General features: G+C 40.5%; 1 protein-coding gene across 2 annotated transcripts in view; it reads right to left on the reverse strand.

The window, feature by feature from the left end:
- NRIP1 (nuclear receptor interacting protein 1) overlaps positions 1–23,641 on the reverse strand; it is an 80,612-nt gene extending 56,971 nt beyond the window's left edge. For both annotated transcript variants that reach the window (XR_013837700.1, XM_079972015.1), the window contains exon 1: positions 23,246–23,641. The gene's annotated coding sequence lies outside the window, so the exon portion shown is untranslated. The remainder of the gene's footprint in view (positions 1–23,245) is intronic.
- Between the last annotated feature and the right edge of the window lie 834 nt (positions 23,642–24,475).

Here is a 24,475-nt window from a genome sequence, read left to right on the forward strand (position 1 = left end):
GGGATCCACAGGTAGAATGTGAGGCCACATCAGATAAGTCGTAGCTAAGCTGTTGCTACCATGTTGCGTTCCAGCTAATCCTGACCAGACCAAAGGAGTACTACTACATGCAGTGTTCTAGTCTAAGACACATTCCTCTGAATATATACTTGTTTTATACATGTGGCAGGAGAAAGGGACGAACCTTTTTCAATAAGATACATAGTTCTGGTGAATCACATGTGCCATGTTCCCATAGCTATGCCTGTAGTGTGGGTTATCTATATGGACACTACTCACTTTCTAGTCTATTTTTATGGATTTCTAGAGGTCTCACGGAATGGAAGTATGCAGGGAAATAGAATGCAGAAGGGTCAGCTGTGTTGTGGTAGTTTGGTTGCCTAGCGGTTGCCATCTTGTGGCATGCCACATCTTGCTTTCAGAGAAGGCACAATTTGTGCTGCTTCTCTCTCTGGTTATCTCAGAGCCTCCCATTGCAGAGATGAGAGAGAGAGAAATGATTGGCTTTCAGGTGGAAAAATCAAAACTGGAAACAGAGTTGTTAGAATCCAATACTAAGAATTTGTCAAAAATGTATAACTTGCTGTTGAAATGGAATACACAGGATGAAACTGTTAAATCAGCTATGATTAAGTGGGCTCAAGATATTGGTCATAACATTATGTTCGCTGACTGGGAAAGGTTGTGGACCACCGGTATGAAATTTACGGCATGTAATGCCTTGAGAGAGAATATTATGAAAATGATCTATAGGTGGTACATGACCCCAGTCAAGCTTGCAAAAATCTACCACTTACCAGATAACAAATGTTGGAAATGTAAAGAGAATGAAGGCTCATTCTTTCACCTCTGGTGGACATGCCCAAGAATTAAGGCTTTCTGGGAAATGATATATAATGAAATGAAAAAGGTATTTAAATATACCTTCCTGAAGAAACCAGAGGCCTTTCTACTGGGTATGGTAAGCCATGTGGTGTTAAAGAAGGACAGAACTTTCTTTATGTATGCTACTACAGCAGCAAGGATTCTCATCGCAAAGTATTGGAAGACACCAGATCTACCCACTCTGGAAGAATGGCAGATGAAGATGACAGAATACATGGGACTGGCAGAGATGACTGGCAGAATCCGAGATCAGGACAAAGAGACAATGGAAGAAGATTGGAAGAAGTTTAAAGACTATCTTAATAAACATTGCAAAATTAATGAAGGTTAAAAAGATATGGGTTTAAAAATCAGTGGTTTGCAGGGGCATTGATTAAGGAAAAAGAATAGAAATTAATAAAAACTATGGGAAATGTGGGAATGGATTTGCTGACAAGATTAGAGTACAGAAGGGGGAGGTGTGAGGAGGTTGGCGAAATTAGGTTTAGAAAATATGGTTTGAACTTATACTTGTTTTTGATTTGTTTGTTTATTTGTTTATGTCTTTATTGTTTTTTGTGTTTATATGTCTTTATTCAAAACTTTAATAAATATCATTTTTTTAAAAAAGAGAGAGAGAGAGAAATGATGTCAAGAATCTGGTGGCTGCAGGAGATGAGAGTTGGAGGGAGCAGGGGTGCCACATCAACCCGACCCCGCTCCTGGCAAATGAAATAGGACTGGGTCAGGGAGAAAGTTCAGGAGGAGGGAGATTGATTCATGGTCTCATTCTCCAGTTGCAAAATTCATAATGCTTAAAGTGTCCCTGCTTCCATTTCCCCCCTCTCTGCTTTACATACACCCACCTCCTATTTTAGGACTTCTCTTCAGGCTGCATGCCCACTTCATCAAGCCAAACAATGGCACTTTTCAGCTTGTGTTCTGGTGAGCTACAAGGGGGAAAAGCTGTGGTGAATGAACTCTATGTGTGGCAGAGTAGAGTTGGGAGGCATGGAGAAGGGTGGAGAAGGAATTGTAGCGGTTTGTGTTCTGAACATGTACAGAGTAGCCAGGAATATCTTCTGGGTAGTCAACAATAGCAGGTGAAAGAAAGTAGAACGTGACAGAAATAAAAGATTGAAGCATATGAAAAGAGAAGATAGAAGTTGGGGGAAAGGAAAAGACAGCTGGTGACAGAGGATTGTGAAAGAGGACAGAGTGGCAACAGATAAAGGAGTAAGAATATTCAAGAAAGAAGGCAGAAGGAAAGTGGAGAGAAGGTGAGAAGAGAAAACAAAGGCAAGGCAGGTGATATGGGAACAAAGAGTGTCATAAAAGGCGCTGCCAGGAATAAAAGTGGCAAAAGTAAGAGGAGATGCAGAAAGCTGAACCTTCTTGGATGCTTTTTTCGGTAGGAAAATGCAAACATAATGCTGATGATGACTTGCCCTTTTGCTCAACATCAAAGACAGCCTTCATTGAAGAATAAGAAACCCGGAAAGCAAAAATAGGACACAACTGGTAAAAGGGTCCAAAAGCTTCACCAACAATAGACGAGCAATTATTAAAATTGTCACTTAATTATACATATGTGTTCAGAAACAGGAGCCATTACTCCCTACCACCTAGTAAATTCCAAGACAGATAAATTTTACACAGAATCTAAAAACATCATTTGTTCCTACTTATTATCCTTGGACCTCTAGCCCTGCTATTAGGTGCAGAAAACCTTATCTTCACCTAATGTTTGATTAATAATCTGTAGTTTTTATTATTAGCATGGTTTTGTTGTCTTGACTTCTATTTTAGCAAGAGAAGTTGTGTCAAATGAATATATTTAGTGTATCTTCATTGCCCTTGTCCTCTGCTTTTCTTAGCCCTGTTTCACTTTCTTCTGCTTGTCTTGTCCAATCTATATAAATGGTCAGTTCCTAACGTAGGCCCCTGTCTAGGGTCAATATACTAAAACAGGTGACAAATCAACAAAGTTGACAATGGACACTCACATACATATATGTTACTATAAAGCTACTTAGCATAGATATGCAATTATGCAAAACAAAACCCCAGTAAGATGTTCTCCTTACCAACTGCAATCATCTTGCATTCAAAAAAAGTCGTAAATATGGGACAACTTAAGAAAAACTATTTGCTGACCCCAGGGAAAAGAATACAATAAAACAACTGAGAATAGTAAATGTTTTCTCTTTATGAGCAAAGTATGGGGGTGGTTTTTTTCCCTTTTCTTCCTTTTGCAAAGTCAGCTTTTTCATCACATTTGTAGTTTCAGTTATGGCAGAAGGTGTCTGTGTGGCCTAATTCCTCTTAATAAGAATGCATATAGTAATTTGATAGCAGACTTAAGTACAGTCTATCAGGATTACTGAAGAAAAAAGCCACATGTTCGAATCTCATCCCTGGAATAGTATGATAGCACTCTAAGAATTGAAAAATTAATCCATCTACAATGAACAGAAGGAAAAGGTAATCAGTGGCTCAACATACTAGTCCCATCAACTGCAATACACACCCCTTCTCATTCCCTGATTAAAGTCTTCTACCACTTTGTAAATTCATACAAGAGCAGTTGTGCTGTCTGACACAGTGGCATTTATAAATTAGGATGGCAATCCTGTGTATATAATTATGTTTATGTAATTGCCAAAGATTTCACTGTGTCTTCCCCTTAATAACTACAGTTGCATTTGCATGTCATGTCATGAGAAGCCAAACCATGGCTTAGAGTAAGTGTGCTGGCTTCCAAGGAAGAGATGATAGCTGCCTTTTAGTTCAGCCTAGCCCAGCTTGGCTTAGCATGTTGTTCAAATGCAGGTTTGTGATAAAGGTGTTGTTGTTGTTTAGGCGTTTAGTCGTGTCCGACTCTTCGTGACCCCATGGACCAGAGCACGCCAGGCACTCCTGTCTTCCACTGCCTCCCGCAGTTTGGTCAGACTCATGTTTGTAGCTTCGAGAACACTGTCCAACCATCTCATCCTCTGTCGTCCCCTTCTTCTGGTGCCCTCCATCTTTCCCAACATCAGGGTCTTTTCCAGGGAGTCGTCTCTTCTCATGAGGTGGACAAAGTTTTGGAGCCTCAGCTTCAGGATCTGTCCTTCCAGTAAGCACTCAGGGCTGATTTCCTTAAGAATGGATACGTTTGATCTTCTTGCAGTCCATGGGACTCTCAAGAGTCTCCTCCAGCACCATAATTCAAAAGCATCAATTCTTCAGCGATCAGCCTTCTTTATGGTCCAGCTCTCACTTCCATACATCACTACTGGGATAACCATGGCTTGTGATAAAGGTATATCTTCTTATTATGGTTACAGCTCACAAACCCAGGTTTGGACACTACACTAAGCCAAACCTTGGTTTATCTGCTATCCTAAAAATCCCACCGAGGGGGAAAGCAGGCGAGAGCTTGATTCAGGGTGTGGACAGGAACCATCATGAGTTAGTCCTGGTTCTCTAACCATTCTTGAAATCAGAGGCCTTGAATCCTCCTGCTGCTGCCAGACAAAGATCAGGTTCTGATTTTTCCCTTCCATGTCCCTTACTAAAAGATATGATGGGAAGTTGAAACAGACTGCTGGTAAATCATTCACTGGTTGGAAACCGGGGTTCCTGTCCCTCAACTGTTACCTGGAGGCAGCCATTCCATCAGAAGAAGGCTCATTCCATATGCTTTATCAAAAGATCACCTGTATCAGGCACCTCCTACCCCTGATCTATGCCAGTTGGTCATTATCAGAACAACTGTGCAAGAATTGGTACCTGAATTTGACTGATTAGACAGAAACCTTGCAGGAAGGGACTGTCTTATTTTTATTGACTGCATGTAAACCACTATGGGAACCTTTCTAGTTGTAGAGCAGGGTAAAAAATGCTCTTAATTAATTTAAAAAGTTCATTTTTGGTAGCCAACATATTCAGACAGGTATGATGTGCCATACAAGTTTGCCTAGGAACTATGACATAAAAAAAGGAAAAAAACTTCTTATTTACTGCATCAAAAGGCATTCATTTAGTGGATAAAGAGTTAAAAATTGTATCTTGGGTTCTTGTTGTTTTAGCATGAAAATAGATTCAGTGCTCTAAAAGAATGTTAAAGAATACAAATACATTTCTTTAATAAATAAAAAAGTCACAGCACTGAGGTGAAAAAAATGTATTATGTGCACTACCAAACATTTCTGTCTAAATAAAAGCATTACCAAACCATTTTAGGCAGTAAAATTTAACTGTAGCTGACCTTCTGTATTAAGTAAACAAACCTTTCTAGCCAGTGTGCTTCCCTCTGAACTCTGCAAGATAATAAGCAATACCTTAATTACATTCATTTACATGACTTTGAAATTGTTCCAGACTGAAGTCAATGCCTACAAGGTCATAGCTTATGGAGAAGTAAGGGAGACACAGAAAGATAATTAGGGGCAATTTATACAATACAGCTGTGGAAGTGTCTTCTTCAAAATTATTATGAACAAATAAAAAAAGGGTTTACATTTTTCATCTTAGATAGAAAATAAACATGTTAATAGCAAAATGATATAATAGATTTTCTTGAAATGAGAAGTGCTAGAAATTAGAATTTTTAATACCCAACGACCAATGCAGCAGTCTGAATATTTTATGCGAATATGATAATAGTGCAGGCTAGAAGGCATGCTTTAAAAACAAGGTTACTGGACGTCAGATCTACTGAACACACAGTGCACAATCAAGTTCATTAGTATATTAGTTTAGTATACTGAGTAAGAAAAACTAGGAGTGTGCTAAATCCCAAAGCTAAGCAGGCCACTTCAGACAAATTCAGGACCTGTTTGAGTCAAGGTGGGATCCCTCCAAATTGCTTAAGAGATTTGGAGATTCAGTTTTTTAAAAAAATACTGCAGACAGTAGGTCTTCAAAATTTCTAGGATTTCCCCCCAAACTTGCCATATAAGATAAACTCCAAAATGGGGAAAGAAGGGAAAGAGTTATTTTGTGGACACCACATCTAATTGTGGGAATAACTGTACCAGAGCATTCTGTCACGGTGCTTTGAGACAAGGATGTTGAAGTAAGGGATCACCTTGTTCTTTATCTGATCAATGCACATTCCTGAGAAAAACCACAATATTCATGTGACTCAACTCTTTAGTTCTGTTGATACTTATGAATTCCTCAGCAGAACATTAACATGCTATTACTGAGTACTGTAACGTACGGTACTTAAGGGATATCTGCTACAAAATATCATAACCTACTGCATCTGCTAACGGGCAACTCGTTAGACTATCATGTAAGCGTCTCTTAAAGTATTTATCTTCAAGCATTAGCTATAAAACCAAATAAATTTCCCTCCAGATTGTCAAAGAAGGCTGAAGCAGGTTCAAAGTGAAATTTCATGGTCAAATCGTGGCTTGCATGTTGGAAAGATATTGCAGGTTTGTATGCTTCTTCCTTCATTCTCAGCTACCTCTTCCACTTTCCAGTTCACAGCATCTCTAATATTTGCTGCTGCACTAACACCATTGGAAACACTAAGTATGGAATAAAGTTTACTCAACACCATGCAACTCCACTAGGTTACAATTATCCCAGAAATGCTTTCTTCCTTGCACCTACTCATGTGATGCATGAAACGCTTCTGCTATCCTCCTTCACTTCTATTCTGCCTACTATCACTTATCTTCCCCGTCCCCCTTTTAAAGGAAGTATTGCTTGCTGCTTCTGCACACAAATATGGATTTGATGTATAAAGCAGAGTTGCTGTGCTATCAGATGTAAGCATATTTCAAGTGCAGCGGAAGCAGCAAATAGTGAAATTAAAGCTGTCATATTCATCAATTAATTGGGTGAATTAATTGATTAAAATTATTGAACTCTGTTAATTGGGCATTGCCCTTATGTCATTCTTCTGGAGTTTCTGCTTTTCTGTCCAACCACCATTAACATCTTTTTTTAAAATAAATAAATAAATGCCAAACTCTTATAATCTGTTACATGAAATGAATTCAGCTTCAGTTCTAAATTAGATAAATAAAATGCAAAGTAGTTTATAGCAGCAAAATCAACATTCCCAGAATTCCTATTCCTCATTCCATCAAATTCCATAAGTATTTTCAAGCAATTTGCCTGGAATATACACCACTTGTAGTTCCAGTAATCTCTGAGTTCTGTAAAGCATCCTATTGCCTCCATGCCTTTTGTACCATTTTACAATCATTATTTTCCCATGAAACTGTGTAAAGTTGTAGGCATAAAAACACTACTGCCAGCCTTTCTTTTGTTTTTAATATGTGGGACAGTCCTCAGAACTTTTGAAATATGGGTATCAGGTGGCCTTTACTGCACCAAAATACCTAATTCTGCATAAGCCACCTCACTATTTACTAGTTCTTTCACATCCAATATGGTGACACAGGTCCTTTCATTAATGACTCTTTTAACTATACTCGGATCCTGTTTTACTGATTGGTATCCAGTAAAATTCAACACCACAGACCAATTACTGCATCAACAATGTCATCATTGTTCCCATGTAGAAGTATACAGTATGTAGATAGTCCTGCTTTCAATTAGGCATTTCAGCTTTTCCCTTTCAGTTCAATATGGTTTTAATTCTTCTTTGGTTAATAATTCCCTTATATATGTTTATCATTATATTTTATTAATTTCCATTTATAAAACATATAATTGAAAATAAAAACAGCAATCAAAAGTAATCCATTCCAATATTTTCAATTAATCAAAAATGTGATTCATCTTATTGGCTTCTCTTTAGTACACCATAGTTTTCCAGAATGTTCAAATAAGGCACAGTACCTGCAAATCAGTTAAAAATTTATAAATCTGAACACTACCAAGGCATCTAGAAAGGTAGCCAAGTCACGACTGTTTCATCACTTTGGTTGCACTTTTAAAAGTTGTGTGTGGGAGTTCATTCCACCAGTGTTACAATGGTTGAAAAAGGTATGTGTGATAAAACTCTCACTACTTTCCCCACTGTTCTCTGACAGGGCTCCTGCAGGTTGAAAAGCTGATTTACCTCCCTCTTCCTAATCTAGGCTTCTAATTAGCCACTCATCTGGCTCCCCTTTAGCAAATAAAAATTACCTCAAGGCGGCCAGACATCCTGCTGTCACAGTGATACAGCTGTGCATGCAACCACAAGAATGCTAAACTAGGATTGTACACCAAAGCAACTGCATACTTTGTGGTATCCTCTATTGCACCTTAAATACATATACATATTTTAAGGGACAGGAAAAGAAAAAGTGACAGGTGTACTGGCTCTATAGCAGAACCCTGTCTGAACAGAGAAAAATCACAATCAGTGAACACTATGGTACCTGAGAGCTGGAATTCTCTTTTCAGGAACTAAAAAGATCCAAAAAAATCTCTCTCTAAACTGGATAAATGTGCAAAAAAAATATTTTTAAAATTGGCAAATTTGGTTCAATGTAAATAAACATGATGCATGCTGGGATAAAACACACAGGTGGGGTCTGAACTGTTAGAAACTAAAGAGGAAATAAATTGAGGTCATGAAGGATAGCTCAATGAAAATGTCATCAGTGTGCAGCAGCTGTGAAAACAGCAAATTCTGTGATAGGGATCTTTAAGGAAGGGGTGAAACTAAAATTTCTAGTGTCATGGTGCCCTTATAAAAATAGATGGTTCATCTACACTTGGAATACTGTGTCCTGTTCTGGTCTTTCAATCTCAAAAAGATATGTTTGAGCTAGAAAAGACACACAAAAAATGAAATATGAATAATCTGAGGACTGGGACACTTTCATTACAAGGAAACTCTACAATGCCCAGGGCTCTTCAGTTTAGGGGCAAAAACAACTAATACCAAAATTCAGGGTCATGCAGTAAAATTGATTGGCAGTAGATTTAGGGTACACACACAAAGAAGTGCCTTTTCAAATAATACATACTCCATTTATAGAATTCACTGCCATAAGATGTCACAAGATGGTCACTGGCTGAGATGGCTTGCAGATTCATTGAGGAGAGGTCTATTAATGGCTATGAGTCATGATGGAAGCTCCAGATTCAAAGGTGGTATGCCGCTGAGTATCATTTGCCACGAAACAAGAAAGGCAGAGGGCTATTGCCTTTATGTCCTGCTTATGGTTCCTATAACTGTATCTCCTAGGTCACTCTGAATGGAGAGCAAAATGATGGACCAGATTAAGTTTTGGTCTGATTCAGCATGACTATTCTCATGTGGGAGTTTCACTCAACACTGGAGGAAGTCACTTTATAACTCTCTTCCCTGAGTGGACAGCTAGAGGAACTGTGCTCCAGCTACCTGTTGCGTTCACACTGAGGACTTGAAAAACACTGGGCTTCACATGTCCTCTTCCTTCTCAGCAACCTTGCCACCGCTGCACTTTTTTCTCCAAAACTTGTCCTGGAGTAAGGCTTGCCCTAAGTTGCTAATTGGTCAAAGGATGAACAGCACCAATTAATAGCTCTCATGCACGCAGCTTCTTGTAGCTACATGCCACTGCTGCACACTCAAACTCACCTCTTCAATTCTACCCTTCTCCTGCTTCTTTTTGATGACATAGGCTGGTGGTCCGTAATGCCAGTTTGAGGTCTTAGCTGCTACTCCTAGCATTGAGAGCAAATTGGTCTATCCCAGAAGCCTCTTTTGTATTCTATCCTTGGTGCTTCAAGATGGTGTCGGATTAGCAAGGCAAATTCATTGGAAGGAATCAAAACTTTTAAAAACTTAGAAAACTCATATCAACCCGCTGATCAAATAAAAGTTACAGGCCTAGCTGAAATGCATAAATATTTTTACAACATACTTTTTCCATTTTAAAGAACTAGTGTGACACTGACATCAGGAATCAATATTTACAGGACCAGCTTAAAATGAGTATCTGTTTATAATACAAGGTTTGTTGCTATCTTTGAAGCTCTGGAACAACACAAAAATGCAGACAGAGAATATTGCATAATTTGACCTTTGGTTGATTTTAATTAGGATGAACGCCCTTAACTGTGGAGAATCCTTGAACATTATAAAAAAATCACTTTTATTACCCCAGTAGTGTATTAATAGTCTTGCAGTAGAAGAGATGTTATTTTCTCAAGTCTACAAGTCATATACGTGATAAGGTATGCAGTGACTTGTTGCACTGCTTATTTTATTTTAAGCTCATAAGAATCCATCTGACACAGTAGTTAAGCAGCTGGTACACCGAGATCACAGAGTATCTTGCTTTTTGGTAGCTTTTTGTTGCACCCTCATTTCTATCAGTATCTACCTTCTGTCACTTCATAATTCTTGAGGCAAGTAGACTGTTTAGTACAGGGGTAGGCAACCTAAGGTCCGCGGGCCAGATGCGGCCCAATCGCCTTCTCAATCCGGCCCAAAAAAGGTCCATGTATCAGCATGTTTTTACATGAGTAGAATGTCTCTTTTATTTAAAATGCATCTCTGGGTTATTTGTGGGGCCTGTCTGGTGTTTTTACATGAGCAGAATGTGTGCTTTTATTTAAAATGCATCTCTGGGTTATTTGTCGGGCTTAGGAATTCGTTCATTTCCCCCCAAAAAATAAAGTCCTGCCCACCACATGGTCTGAGGGACGGTGGACCGGCCCATGGCTGAAAAAGGTTGCTGACCCCTGGTTTAGTATGATGTGACTGAAGATGGTAACATAATAAATAGGATTGAATTAAAGATAAATTCAGACAGCATACAACCTTTTACAAATATCCACCCACCTTTATAAATACTGTAATAAAGATGGCACCATGAGTCATTCACTAAGCTAAAATTACCAGAAATAGTATGTGTAATGAGTTGGAAGATTTAACTCTCCACATAGTCTATATATGGACCTGAAAAATGTGGCCCTAGATCAACCAACCCATTGGAAAATATATAAAACAGGAAAGGACTAGCAAACAGCAGTGTTAATGTATAGGGGAAAGCAGAAGAGATGAAACTTTGAGTGTGCACACAAAATGTACATGTACACACACACACACACACACACACACACACACACTTCTTTCCATGTACATTTTCATGCTAGTGCACATCCCCTCATGTCCACTCACATGTATGCACACACAAAGGGACAGAAACCTGACAGCGTGTATAGAACAGATTCTTTGTTTGGTCTGTATACCCAGGCGAGTTCTTTTTTATCCATTCTCTGGATCCCTATCTCTCTGCGGCCTTTTGCACATAATGCTAAGTCAATTTCAGTGTGAATGAGCTAGCATACTGGTGCACTATTAGAAAATACTTTGCTCCACTGCTCCTGCTGCACTACCAGAAGACACTACCAGGTGTGTGGCTTGGCATTATGTTTGAACCCTGGCTCCTAGTTTGCCAATCACAGACAAACCATGAGCCAAGAGCAAGCCTCATGGTCTGTCTGGAATGAAAACCATGAGCCTAGGCTTATATGTAATGCTAAGCCAAAGCATGGTTTAGGTCCTGGTAGCAGCAAGAGCAGCTTAGGAGCAAGGCAGCCATGATTTTTTCAACTGTATATCTGCATGCTAGCTTATTCACACTAAGCCATAGCTTTGCTTAGCATTAATGCCAGACCACTGTCTTCCAATCCCTCTGACCATCTCTGAATCCACATTCCCCTTTCCTATCTATTCCAGCCCTATCACCAGTTTCCCCATTTCTCAGCCTCCCCATTCCCTTTGATATTTCTCCACACATGCCTCTGTTCACAGTTAACCTCTTCCCTCACCACCTAAGAGGAAGGAAGTGCTTTAATGATGCTACTGGGCCTGGGCAATATATCCATATATCACCCAGGACCATTATGAGGGGCAGACTGCGATGATGGCTTCACTCAGTGGTATATCGCAAGGTTGAACTGCCGCCTCCTGAGTCCCTCTGTGACCAGCGCCCAGCGCACTGAGGGAAAAACAAGCTGGAGCCGGGCATTGGAGGCAGAGGGACTCAGAAGCGAGGGCAATTTCACCAGCAATATTCCGCTGAGTGAAATCACCATGACAGTCAGCCCCTCATACCACAGCAGAGGGAGAAACAAGCTACATCAGCAAGGCACCGATACAGCTTGTTCCTCCCTCGCTTCTTTAAACTGCTTGGCTGAAAAGCCTCAGCCAAGCAGTTTTACAGAGCCCCCGACCTGCCACCGGCTAGTGATATACCACCGTACCACAATGTTTAGCTGGAGGTATAGTATGATGTCATAAAGCACTTATCACCCGCCCTACATGATACTAGGCATGTAGGCAATTTGCTAAAGCGCCTGTTGCAGCAGCAGAATGAAGCATCTTGAAGGCACTTTCTCCCATTTCAGTTCAATGGCAACGATTTAAGAACTGAAAAGGGGACGCAGCGATGGGCAAGTAGGTGGGCAAGCAACATATGCACTCTAGTCTTACAAGCTGGAACATTCTCATCCCGGCAGCTCAAAGCGAGCGTTTGCATACTAACGTAGGACATTTTTCTTTGGAGGCATTGGAGTAGTGGGTGGGTTGTTTATGTTTTTGGAAAGCTTAGAGTGCTACCTTCACAACGGAACATTTTTAATAGATCAGAAAAATCAATATTCATGTGCATACATGCAGACGCTAAGAAACTTATTTCCATATTAAGAAAAGCCCTTAAAATGTTTCCTACAAAACAGCACAAGTTCAAAATTAGAAGGCTTCCCACTGAGAGAACAGGACTGTGGACTAGATGGGACACTGGCTCTTATGCTCTTAGAATTTTAGCAAATATACCTACAGCAGATCTGTTCTCTTTACACCACCTGCTCTGGTGGTTGAGAAGTGTGGTTCTTATTCTACCTGCATATCCGCAGTTAGCCTTAGCACAAAACAGTTGACAGTTAAAGAACTACTAAGAAAGTGCAACATTCTTTAACTGACATTTACGGCACTGGCCTTGGACTTCTAATCTTTAGCGGACAGGCACACAAATCAATCCATCAGCTCATAAAGGTGTGCTTTCTTAACCTCTAAAACAGATGGGATTGGCTAGAAATGTCTAGCATGTCAAACTGTTAATCACTATTGCCCTTTCCACAAAATAACTCACTTAAGTTGAGGCATGGTTGCACTGTAACCGACATTAGTCTGTGGGAAACCCATTTAACTGTCACATACTCCTGCCACTCCTGCTCTCCCTTAATTAAGCCTAATGCCTTATAATTTGACCTTTTGTGCCAACCTATTAACCCTATCTAGTACAAGTTCAAATATGTTAAACTAAAAATTTGCTGCAAAATATTAAATGCCAACCAAGCTGCAGAAAACAGAAGTGTTATGTTTGTCTACCCAAGTATGATAGGTCTCCTCCATACACAACCCCCCCCCCATAAAAATTCTAGAAGAGTGGGAAATGGCACTGATGCAAGAGAATGTATTGTTGTTAAAACTATTTCAATATGCTTCTTTCAACAATATCCCTGCCCTGCGGAACTTAGCTGGCAAGTTGCCTATCAATTTGGAAGTGAAATGAGGCCACTCAAAAACAAGTTAGTGGTTTCTCCATACTTGTGGGACTTCCTGGGTTCACAGAAGCAGATAAATTTGTAAATTAAAAGAAAAATGCATTTTAATACATATACACACACACACAATGGTCCTATGAACTTTCAGGACCTACACATGTTGAAGCCATAGAAATCCTGAGCTCTTTAGCGCTATATAGCACAGGGAGATGAGGTTTCAAAAGGGTGGGAAAGAAAAAGATTGTCCTCTGTGAATTCTAACACAGAGCTAGAAACCTGAATTGGACTATTCCAGTTAGAGGCAGTGATACACTGCAACATTTTGTTGCAGACCCTCACTTACAATTAATATCCTTCTTCCACCAGTTATCAAACCTTATAATATCAGCATACGTTAATGAAAATGAAAATGATTATAGCAGCACTATTGTGTTATAAAAGTTTTAATTTCCCTGCTATGGTTCACCAATACTAATTACATTGTTCCTTAACAGGACAATATATTTTATTCCATATCAAGGAGATCGTTTGCAAATTTAGGAGGTAGTATAATCGAGAGAGACTCTTGAGAGTCCCATGGACTGCAAGAAGATCAAACATATCCATTCTTAAGGAAATCAGTGCTCACTGGAAGGACAGATCGTGAAGCTGAGGCTCCAATACTTTGACCACCTCATGAGAAGAGAAGACTCCCTGGAAAAGACCCTGATGTTGGGAAAGATGGAGGGCACAAGGAGAAGGGGATGACAGAGGATGAGATGGTTGGACAGTGTTCTCAAAGCTACCAACATGAGTCTGACCAAACTACGGGAGGCAGTGGAAGACAGGAGTGCCTGGCGTGCTCTGGTCCATGGGGTCACGAAATGTCGGACATGACTAAACAACAACAACAACAAATAAGAGAGAGATTGCTATAGAGGCTTCAAAATGCTTTCAAATAGAAGACAAATAGTCGTCCTGAGTCACTCTAGCTGACAACTGAAAATTATTAGTTTTATCAAACTCTGACCAACTTCACAAGTTAAAAATGTAACATTTTTTTATTATTTTGCACTAACCAGTGATGTTTTAAGAAACATTTGAGTCAGAAAACTTCTCAGTGCCATAAATCTACCAGGACCTGATTCAGCCTGTTTATTTGGTTTATATTTAGAAAAAGTATGCAATGTTAATTTTACTTGATGTATAAATAACTCAAAAGTTTATTTGAGATGTCTGAACCACATGACAATATGAAAGCGTTTATTGGAGTTTTAAAAGAAAAAAAATTATTTTCCAATAGCTAAAAGTGAACTAATTATTTGACTAGGATTGAATATTCAACAAAGCACACGTCAGTGTCGATTAATACACTTATCAGCCTGGTTTTGTTTTTTCTTTCCCTTGCAGTGTATTAAATGGAAGAGTATTACTTTTGGCTTTGATTTTATTTACGACTGCTCGGGTGAAGTCATAACTAGATTTTTACTTGTTTTACTTATTTTTTGTTTTAATTTAAACCTTCCTTTTGTTTACAAATAACTATACTGTCTGTGTGTCTGTGATATTGAAACCAGATAGATACACAGTAGTTTATAATTTTGAAAATGTATCATTTGGCTGTTATTGGACCTATTCATTATGTTACTAATTTTATGTATTTTTAGAATGTTTTCTATGAGAAATGTTCTGTCCCACATGGTACCAACATAAAGTAATTTAAACACTAAACAATAAATGGTACTAAATACAATCTTATGCAATGCATATTAACCATTCCAGTTATTGCTATGCAAACTTGACACAAAACAAGAGTGTTGAGTAGTCATTTGACTAAAATATTTTTCTTGGAACTACTTTAAGTATGAAGGCCTTCTTTTTACAGTCCTCCTTTCATGCCATCCCAAATGCAACCTATATATTCCTCAAGGATTCTGAACTTATTATATATAAGAGTCAGACTACAAAAGTATGCATAAATGTTCCTTTTTCAACGCATGACTTAATCCAGGGAAAGATAAAAATTTTAAGTTCCAATGGAAAAAGATGAAGCATGCACTTAATTTTCCCACCAAAATGAATGGGACTTTAAACTGTGTTTTATATAAAATGTATATAAACATAGGTAAAATTCACATTCTTACTAGCCCAGAGCTTTCCAAACTTTTCATGTTGGTGACACACCTTTTAGACATGCATCATTTCGCGGCACAGTAATACAGTTTTACTAGCAAACCAGAGATTAAACTACATCCCTTTCCAGCATTTGTGCAACACACCTACTGACTGCAGCCAATACACTAACGTGTCATGACACACAGTTTGGAAAGCTCTGTACTAGCTTAATAAGAGACTACTAAATGTGGTCATGCTATAGCTACAGCTAGGCACTTTGATTTTAGTGGAAGAATTGTGGGTGTTGAAATCATTTTCACTGCAACGTGGTATAGTGGTTAGAGTGTCAGACTAGGACCTGGGAGACCAGGGTTCAACACCACCACTCCACCACACACAGTCATGAAGCTCAGTGGTAACCTTGGGCCAGACGTTGATTTTCTCTCTCTAACCTACTTCACAGAGTTTTTGTGGGGATTAAATTATAGAGGGAAGAACCATGTACGCCATCTTGATCTCCTTGGATAAAAAGGTGGAATATAAATGCAACAAAAAAGAAAAACTAAAATACTCAGGCAGTGTTTAAAACTCCCATTGTTCTAGGCGCATTTTGTGACAGGGAATTTCATTAACGCGAGCAATCTGAGCCCTGGGCACGGTACAGTGGTGCCCCGCAAGACAAATGCCTCGCAAGACAAAAAACCCGCTAGACGAAAGGGTTTTCCTTTTTTCGAGGCGCTTCGCGAGACAAATTTCCCTATGGGCTTGCTTCGCAAGACAAAAACGTCTTGCGAGTCTTGCAAGTTTTTCCCCCTTTTTCTAAGCCGCTAAGCCGCTAATAGCGCTAATCCGCTAAGCCACTAATAGGGATGCTTCGCAAGACGAAAAAACTGCTAGATGAAGAGACTCACGGAACGGATTATTTTCGTCTTGCGAGGCACCACTGTACTGTGCCTAAGATTTCAGATTAAAACTGCAGAGTAGGAGGAAAATAGGACCTTTTTCTGCCTCCCCACTTCCAGCTACTCTCTGAAGACTGGAGAAGAGACCCTCTTAAGAATATCAGGGGGGCGAGCAGAGGAAGGACTAGACCATTCGAAAAATGAACATAATATTTTAGCAGCAGTTCATTCATTTTCACCTTTGTATTCTCGTTATAAAAAAGCAAGCCTAGAAATTCCGTTGTTCTGCCCATAACCTAGGTTTAAGGTGCCATTTAGCTCCTAGCTTTCATATCCCAGTTTCTAACACTGCACTTAAGTGCTTAACTTTAAAAGTGGCAGTACGCTGGTGGCAGGGAGTTTAAGTAAGGCCCCTTTCCCACACTGTTCTGAAAGGTACCCTCTCCTCTCCCAGTGGCAATAGATGACCCCATCAGTGTGAGCAAAGTCTGAATCCAACCCAATAACCACACACAGTTTTATAAACTTTATACACATTATTCAGTATTCACAAGCCAATGCTCAATTGGGAAGTCATCAAGTTTTCAGATCTAACTGAACTATTCAAGGCACTATATAAAAATCTGTATAAATTTTCAAATTACAAAAAGTTCAGAAAACGTCTGAAGAAAAGAAAACTTCCCCATCTGTTGGATGTTTTATAAGCCACCACATATATATTAAGCTATTTTCATCTAATGTTTTATTTGTCATTTACCTATAATGTGATATGGATTGGCTGAATCTGTATTTCTGTAAGTTCGGCCTATGTAACAAAGTAAACAAAGATGTAACACAGACAAAAAAATAATAATCAGATTTGCACTCATCACAAGCACACAACAGCACTTTAGAAAAGATGTGTGCATGCATTCAAATATGTACATGTGGGGAGTAGGACCCCAGTACAGGGATGAAATGAACAGCTCTTCGTGCTTCCATATATAGGTAGGAAGGGTAAGTGGGGGAAACAAATGGTTCATCCATATTCCTAGGGATCCAATTGCTCCTTTTGCTTGAAAAACGTGGGATTATGTTAGCTGCTGTAGAATGCTGCCCTTCCCCATATCTCAATAGTGCAATGTACTTGATCCCACCAACTCACCACAAAGCTTTCCTTGTGAGAGTCAGCACTGAAATTTCTCCTCAAAGGTGAGTCCCACATGTAGTTCCTAGCTACAGAATTACAACCCCACAGAGGAACTCCAGTGCTTGATTATGTTCATGCTAGCCAGTGTGCCACATGGCCAGAGCACCACCGTCCAAATAGATGCTCCAAAATTATGAACTTATTTCCAGTTTGAGATTTCATATTCTGAACCAGACTATCTTCCAGATGAAGAAGAGCAATTTTGTTTCAATTGCGATGTTGGTACAGGTGGCTTTAATCTATAACACTGTGGGAAATTTTTATAGTTCACACTTTAGTTCCGCTATAAAAGGATTTTTATTCAATACTTGCCCTCAGGATAATGATCTGTAACTAATTTTCTTTTCTTTATAAATTCATCTTGGTATTGGTAAAAAGAATCCAGATTTTTAATAAATGTTGGGCAAATTTACTGCAGTTTTAAGAAAAGACGGACACTGACTTAAGTACACCATAATGCAACTACAGGATCCGTCTTTCCACTTTTGAAATTCTGACGTTGAAGGAGGGGATAAGCACATACATTATGCAGAACTGATTTAAGGCAAGCATGTATTTAATCAAAATAAAGAGGAAATACACAGATTTTTTAAAATGCTACGCGCATATTAGGTTGATCTACCTCTTCCGATTAGGCAATGTTACCATGTAGTTCTTTGGAGGAAAGTGCGGAGTATAGCTCAAATAAAATAAATAGGAAAATAAAATACAATATCGACGTGCCTTTTTATACACACTGCTGCTGTCGTAAACAGCTTGCTTTAAATTCTTCAAAAGAAAAAAATCATTTGGTAGTTGTAATCTGCAACTGTTAGTTAATATGTTACATGTTAACATGTGACCAGGAAAGTTGTATTTTGAGCATGCATGCAATTAAGTGTGCACACGCATTGATTTTATTAAAAACATGAACAAAAGTGCAAATTACATACATATACTTTAAAAATGACTAGGAGAAGAAACAAGTTGGAAGAAAGAACACAATAAGATTCTTGATAAGACAAAGGGTCTATCTAATCTGTTACTAACAGACAGATGCCTCAGGCAGGTACACAAATTTGGCATGAAAGCCTTCCTGGGTGATATTCAGAAATATAGTCTCAGAATGTGGATGTTCCATTTAGATATCATGACTATCAGCCATAGATAAAAGTAATCTCTATTAATGAGCATAATCCTTTTTTGAAGCAAAAAAGCACAAAACTCCACCAGTCTCGGTCTCTAAAAAATTATGTAACAAGTAAATAGTGTGTAAATAGTTTTAAATGGTCCTTAAAAGATGGTTTATTGACTAGATATATGTTGTACTAAAAGGACATTCCTGTTTTCATAGCTCAATCTGCCTCCATTTACTATATAAAAATAGAAAATAATAATAATAATAATAATAATAATAATAATAATAATACCAAGCATTCATTTACAAAGTGCTTTACACAAGTTCTTTCAATAATCCTAATAACAGTCCTATAGAGCAGGAAATGGGGAGATGGTGGCTTGCCTAAAAGCTAACAGTACAATCCTATGCATGTCTACTCAGAAAGTCACACTGAGTGTATGTGAAGGCAGTATTAAGAAGTCAATTGTTTGCCCTAAAACAGGGGTCAGCAGGGGGGCGGTCCACTGTTCCTCAGACCTTGTGGGGGGCCAGACTATATTTTTTTTGGGAAATATGAATTCCTATGCCCAACAAATAACCCAGAGATGAATTTTAAATAAAAGGACTCATGTAAAAACTACTCATGTAAAAACATGCTGATTCCTGGACCATCCGTGGGCCAGATTTAGAAGGCGATTGGGCCAGGCCTTAGTTTGCCTATCCATGCCCTAAAAGAAGCAAGACTGAGAAGTGTCTTCTTTTGCCTTCTACCATTCTCTGTTCTCATAACAGGAGACATTGGAAATGATTTTCAAATAGCACGGTTTATAAACTTTCTTGGTTCTGGGAATCCTTATTGTATACTGCAGAGGAAACCCTGAACATCTGCCACAGACCTTTTGCTTGTTGAAAAAGATTCTGACAAATGTCCCAGGGCATTGGCTTTGCCTTTGGTGCCTCATTATTATTCCACGCAAACTAAAAGCACCTTCTACAACATTGAAAAGTACGATTGGCTGCATGTCACAAGAAAACAATAACTGGCATGTTTTAGGAAGATCTGTCTGGTATTATACAGGTCTCACAAGCCTCAGCAAGGAAAGCCTAATAAGCTTCCAAAGAAATTCATCATTCATCAAAACAATTTATAACTGCTGCTCTACAACTAAAAAGGTATACAGAACCAATGTCATAGGAAACCTCTATAAGGCCTTGACATTTTCACTAGCATACAGTAGTGGAAGCCTAAGGCATGACCACCAGGCAGGATACAAAAGGAACTTATATAACATCAAGTAGTCTTTCATTTTTATTTTCATAACAATCTGTATTTGTTGAAAAAAGACATATTTTTGCACTTTTTTTTTTTTACAAAACACATCCTAGCACTTCCTTTATCGCAGATCTGAATACCATTTTCGGTGGCTAAGAAGTGATATAAAAATCAGTAAATAAGATAACCAATCATAGAGCCAACACAGAAGTAAAATGCATATTTGCATTTAAGATTCATTAAAAATATGTACATTACATCACATGAGGGGAGGGGAAGGAGCACAGTAGACAAGGAGGCAGAATTTAACCCTTCCCTTCCTTTTTTTAAAAGCTGGTGTTTGCTGGGGGGGGTCCCTCATTGGGAGGAAATCCTCCATTAATTCCAATGTAAATAGCTTCAGAGGAGAGATTTTCCTTGAAAATCCAGCAGGGGAATAAAGAATTATATTCCCCTTCCATGCTTTTATAATCACCATAATGATTATCTTCTCCAGCTGATGCAATGTCTCATTGAAGCAAACAAACAAACAAACAGCTCAAACAAATGAAAATAAAATGCCACATCTAGTTTAGACCAGTAACCTGTCACAGCTCTCATAAAGGTAAAGGTAAAGGTACCCCTGCCCGTACGGGCCAGTCTTGACAGACTCTGGGGTTGTGCGCCCATCTCACTTAAGAGGCCAGGGGCCAGCGCTGTCCAGAGACACTTCCGGGTCACGTGGCCAGCGTGACATCGCTGCTCTGACCAGAGCCAGAGCCGCACACGGAAACGCCGTTTACCTTCCCGCTGGTAAGCGGTCCCTATTTATCTACTTGCACCCGGAGGTGCTTTCGAACTGCTAGGTTGGCAGGCGCTGGGACCGAGCAGCGGGAGCGTACCCCGCCACAGGGATTCGAACCGCCGACCTTTCGATCGGCAAGCCCTAGGCGCTGAGGCTTTAACCCACAGCTCTCATACTTCACCTTAAAACTGAGTTTGAAAAACAAGATACAAGAAAGGAGTTAGAATTTTTCTCCAGCATTTTTTCCCCAGAATAAATCCAATACATACAAAATACCCAGGTTCAAAACATATGTAGTATTTCCAGACCCAGGACCAATCATCACACTAAAGTGTGAATGTTTTCTAACCTCTATGTAACAGGCACCATAGATTAATAAACTTTTGCATCTTTTAATTTATAACTCTCTCAAAGATCCCATGGGCCTCCAAGGGGATTTTCAGAGCTCAAAACACAAAGAAGACCTCAGAACATAGAAAACTTGCACATGCCCAGTAAAAATTAATACATGAATTAAACTGTAGTATCCTAATGGATAAATTATGGATATGCCAAGAGCTCTTGCTGCATTTTTTTTAAAGTTTAGTCTATAAGACTTTGCACTTTCTCCATCATGCTTCATTCTCCTGAAAATTAAAGCCTCTTGAGATTTTATATTATTTAATGAGATTTATTCACTTTATCAATAATAATCATAGTGTGCACAACAGCATTCATTCGAATTTCAACAACTTGGATATGGTTTGTGAAGGAGGGACCTTGTAGTCAAATTTAACTTCTGGTTAAGTAAATTAGCAGATGAAATTTAACAAGCTGAATGAGTGAATGTGTAAAATGCTACCATTTCAGTGTTTAATGTTTTGCTGATGTTTTCTTTAAATTGTCTTCCAGTGAATAAGGAGGAACAGAATAATGACCAAGATAATGGAGGGCACAAGACTTCTGTCCAAAACAATTGTGAGAAATCTTGAACCTCTTTAGTGGTCAGAAGTGGAGATCAAATGCAACCAGAGAAGACAGATTACAGGATACAATGCAGACTGCAACTTATCTCCATGCAACAGTAGCATATCACGCAACCATCACACCTTCCATTTCAATCTATTATCAGTTTGCAATGAGGAATTTACTCAAACAATGAATTATATGATTTATCCGTACAATTCTGCATGCAGCCATGACTTAGTAATCTGTTTCGATGCCAATTGAATAAAGCATCTCAGCAATTAGTTATCACGGAACCAGTTAGTTATGACTTAAGACACACAAAATAGATTTTCGGAAACTTCATCTTGCCAAATAGAACATACACTAGAGTACACCTGAAAATATGACAGGGTTTTAAAAGAAGAAGCCCATGTATCAAGGATTCACAGTCATGTCAAACAGGGATACATTTAATTTTTTAAAAAAATAAAGTCTCTTAATACCACTTCTAGAGACCTTACCATCACAGAACAAAATTTCTGCTCAAATACGCAAACTATTTGCAGTGACAGCCCAACTTGTTTCCAAGTCCATTTTCCAATTTCTCAAATCACAACGAAGAAGAAAACACTTTAAAATATTTATACTTCCTAGGGTGAGAAAAGTAATCAGAAGGCTATAGAGTGCGACCGAATGTGGTGGTGCCTGCCATACAGACGAAAAGGAAAGGACAATATGCGGGGGGGGGGGGAGGGATGGAGCAGGGTAGCATGATGGAACTAAATAATGAGAAAGCACCTTTTCTGGAGGATGGGGATGGAGTGGGAGTTTGTATGTGACACAGAAGAGGGGGTGGAGGGGGGAACCTACCCAGCCGGTGTGCGTGTGCGTGCGTGCGTGGCGATGGAGAGGAAGTGAATAAATAACCAAGTGAATAAATAACAGGAGGTGAGCGCAGACGGAAAGGAGGCACGGCCTTGTCTAGTGCGGTTGTGCAGGCAATTAAGAAGAGGTGGAAGCTTAGCAAGGGATGGAAAGAGACTTTGGAGCGAGGGAGGGAGAGGGAAGGAAGGCGGACGCTCGAGCCACACGCCAGGTTTTCCTCTTCCCTTCCACATCCCGCAGAGGAGCTGCTGCTGCTGCTGATGGAACTGCAGCTCCTGCGCCCAAGACTTCGTGGCTCCCTGAATAATTCAGGGAGGGAGGAGGAGGGGGAGAGAGAGAAAGGTCCGTCTCTCAGAAAGAATGCAAACCAAGAAAAGGGGGTCAGCACTAGGAAACTACCCACTCCGCTTGCCCTGCCTTCCCACCCACCCTTAATTGCCGGTCAAACTTTATTTGTCTAAAATGCTTAGCGAGGAGGGAGACTGGCTGCCACCGGAAATAATCTCTCGCTCCTGGGAGACCCGAAGTCAAGCCCGGGTATTGTTCCCTCGTCGCCGGAGCCCCATCCCTCCCTCCCTCTCCGGGCGCTCGCGGGTTCTGTCAGGTTGCCAGCGCAGCGCCTCCGCTCCCCTCCGTCTCTCCATCCAGCCCCCAGCCGCCGCCGCCGCCGCCACCACCGCGGCCATTTCCCATTGCTCGCCTCCCCTCTCTCCAGCGGCAGAGGCGGAAAAAGCGCCGGCCTCCGTGGCCCTCGCCAACTCACCTCGCCGGCCCCTTGCGCGGCCACCGCCGCTCCCAGCCGCCTTTCTCCCGGGAAGCTGCTCCTGCTCTCCGTCTGCCTTGGCTCGCCTCTCGCCCTCCTGTCCGTCGGAGGGAGAGCTCCGAGCGCGAGCGCGCGCGCGCCGCTGCCGCCTCCGCCTCTTCCAAATGCCACCCCTGACAAGCGGGCGCGAACTCCGGCGCTGAGTTCTAGCGCGGAGAGCTCCGGGGAGGGGAAGAAGCAACTCGCGAAGGCGACGCCGCCTCAGACGCCCGCCCAGCCCGCAGATACACAAAGCTCCCCGGGGACGCCGTCCTCTCCGGAGCAAGAGCTCGGCGCCCGCGCTGGCAGCAGCGCCTCCGCTCTTCCTCGCTGGTTCGGGGCTCTGCTGCAATGCCTGTGAGGCTGACTTTCAAAGCCTCACCCGCAGCCCGAGATCCTCCCTCCCCTCCCCTCCTCCCTTTCCACCCTGTCAGCCCGTCCCTCCCCTCCCCTCCCTCCCTCCCTCCCTCCTTCTCCCCTCCTCGCCATTCATCGCTTGAGCCAAGTTTCTCCGGTTTAACCTCTTTCTCTCCCGGCAGCCACAGCCAAGCAGATGTGCGAGGCAGGCTCGCCGAGGAGTCTGCCTGGGAGCATCTCTGCAACTGGAGAAGGACGAGGCTTGAAAATAAAGTTGATGTTTGACTGTAAGGACAATAGATAGACAGGCCAGCTTTGCTTGCTTGCTTTTCTTACAGGGCACGCATGCGATATATATATATATTTAATACAGTATTGTACACTGTTCTGAGCGGGCGAGGGTGGGGGCAGGCAGATCTTAAATCAAGGATATTCAAATCCTGTTCTGAGCGCTGTAAAGCCCCAAAGGAGGAAAGCTTTGCATAATTGCACCATATAAGCAAAAATAAGTCCTGATGTTTTGCATTGCGATTTTTTCCCCTGGAATAGTTAATGCACACCTTTGATGTGTTGGGTTCAATGTTCATTTGCGGACTCCAACTATGAGTGTGTGGAAGGTAATAGGACTCCAGTCAACAAATTTAAACACATTTTAAATCACGCTGAATTTCATTATTTAATATCTGTTATGTGTATGTCTTGTTTGAAGCCTTTCAAGTCCACCTCTAAGCTTTCAGTTGAGAAACACATGCCCCAGCCAATAGCGTGAGGTCAAGAAAGACATGGAGTTGTCTGATATCCTATTTTGAAACATTCTTTCAAGGTTTTCTGTCA

The sequence above is a fragment of the Podarcis cretensis genome, assembly GCF_951804945.1.
Source record: "Podarcis cretensis genome assembly, chromosome: 4".
NCBI classification, from domain to species: domain Eukaryota; kingdom Metazoa; phylum Chordata; class Lepidosauria; order Squamata; family Lacertidae; genus Podarcis; species Podarcis cretensis.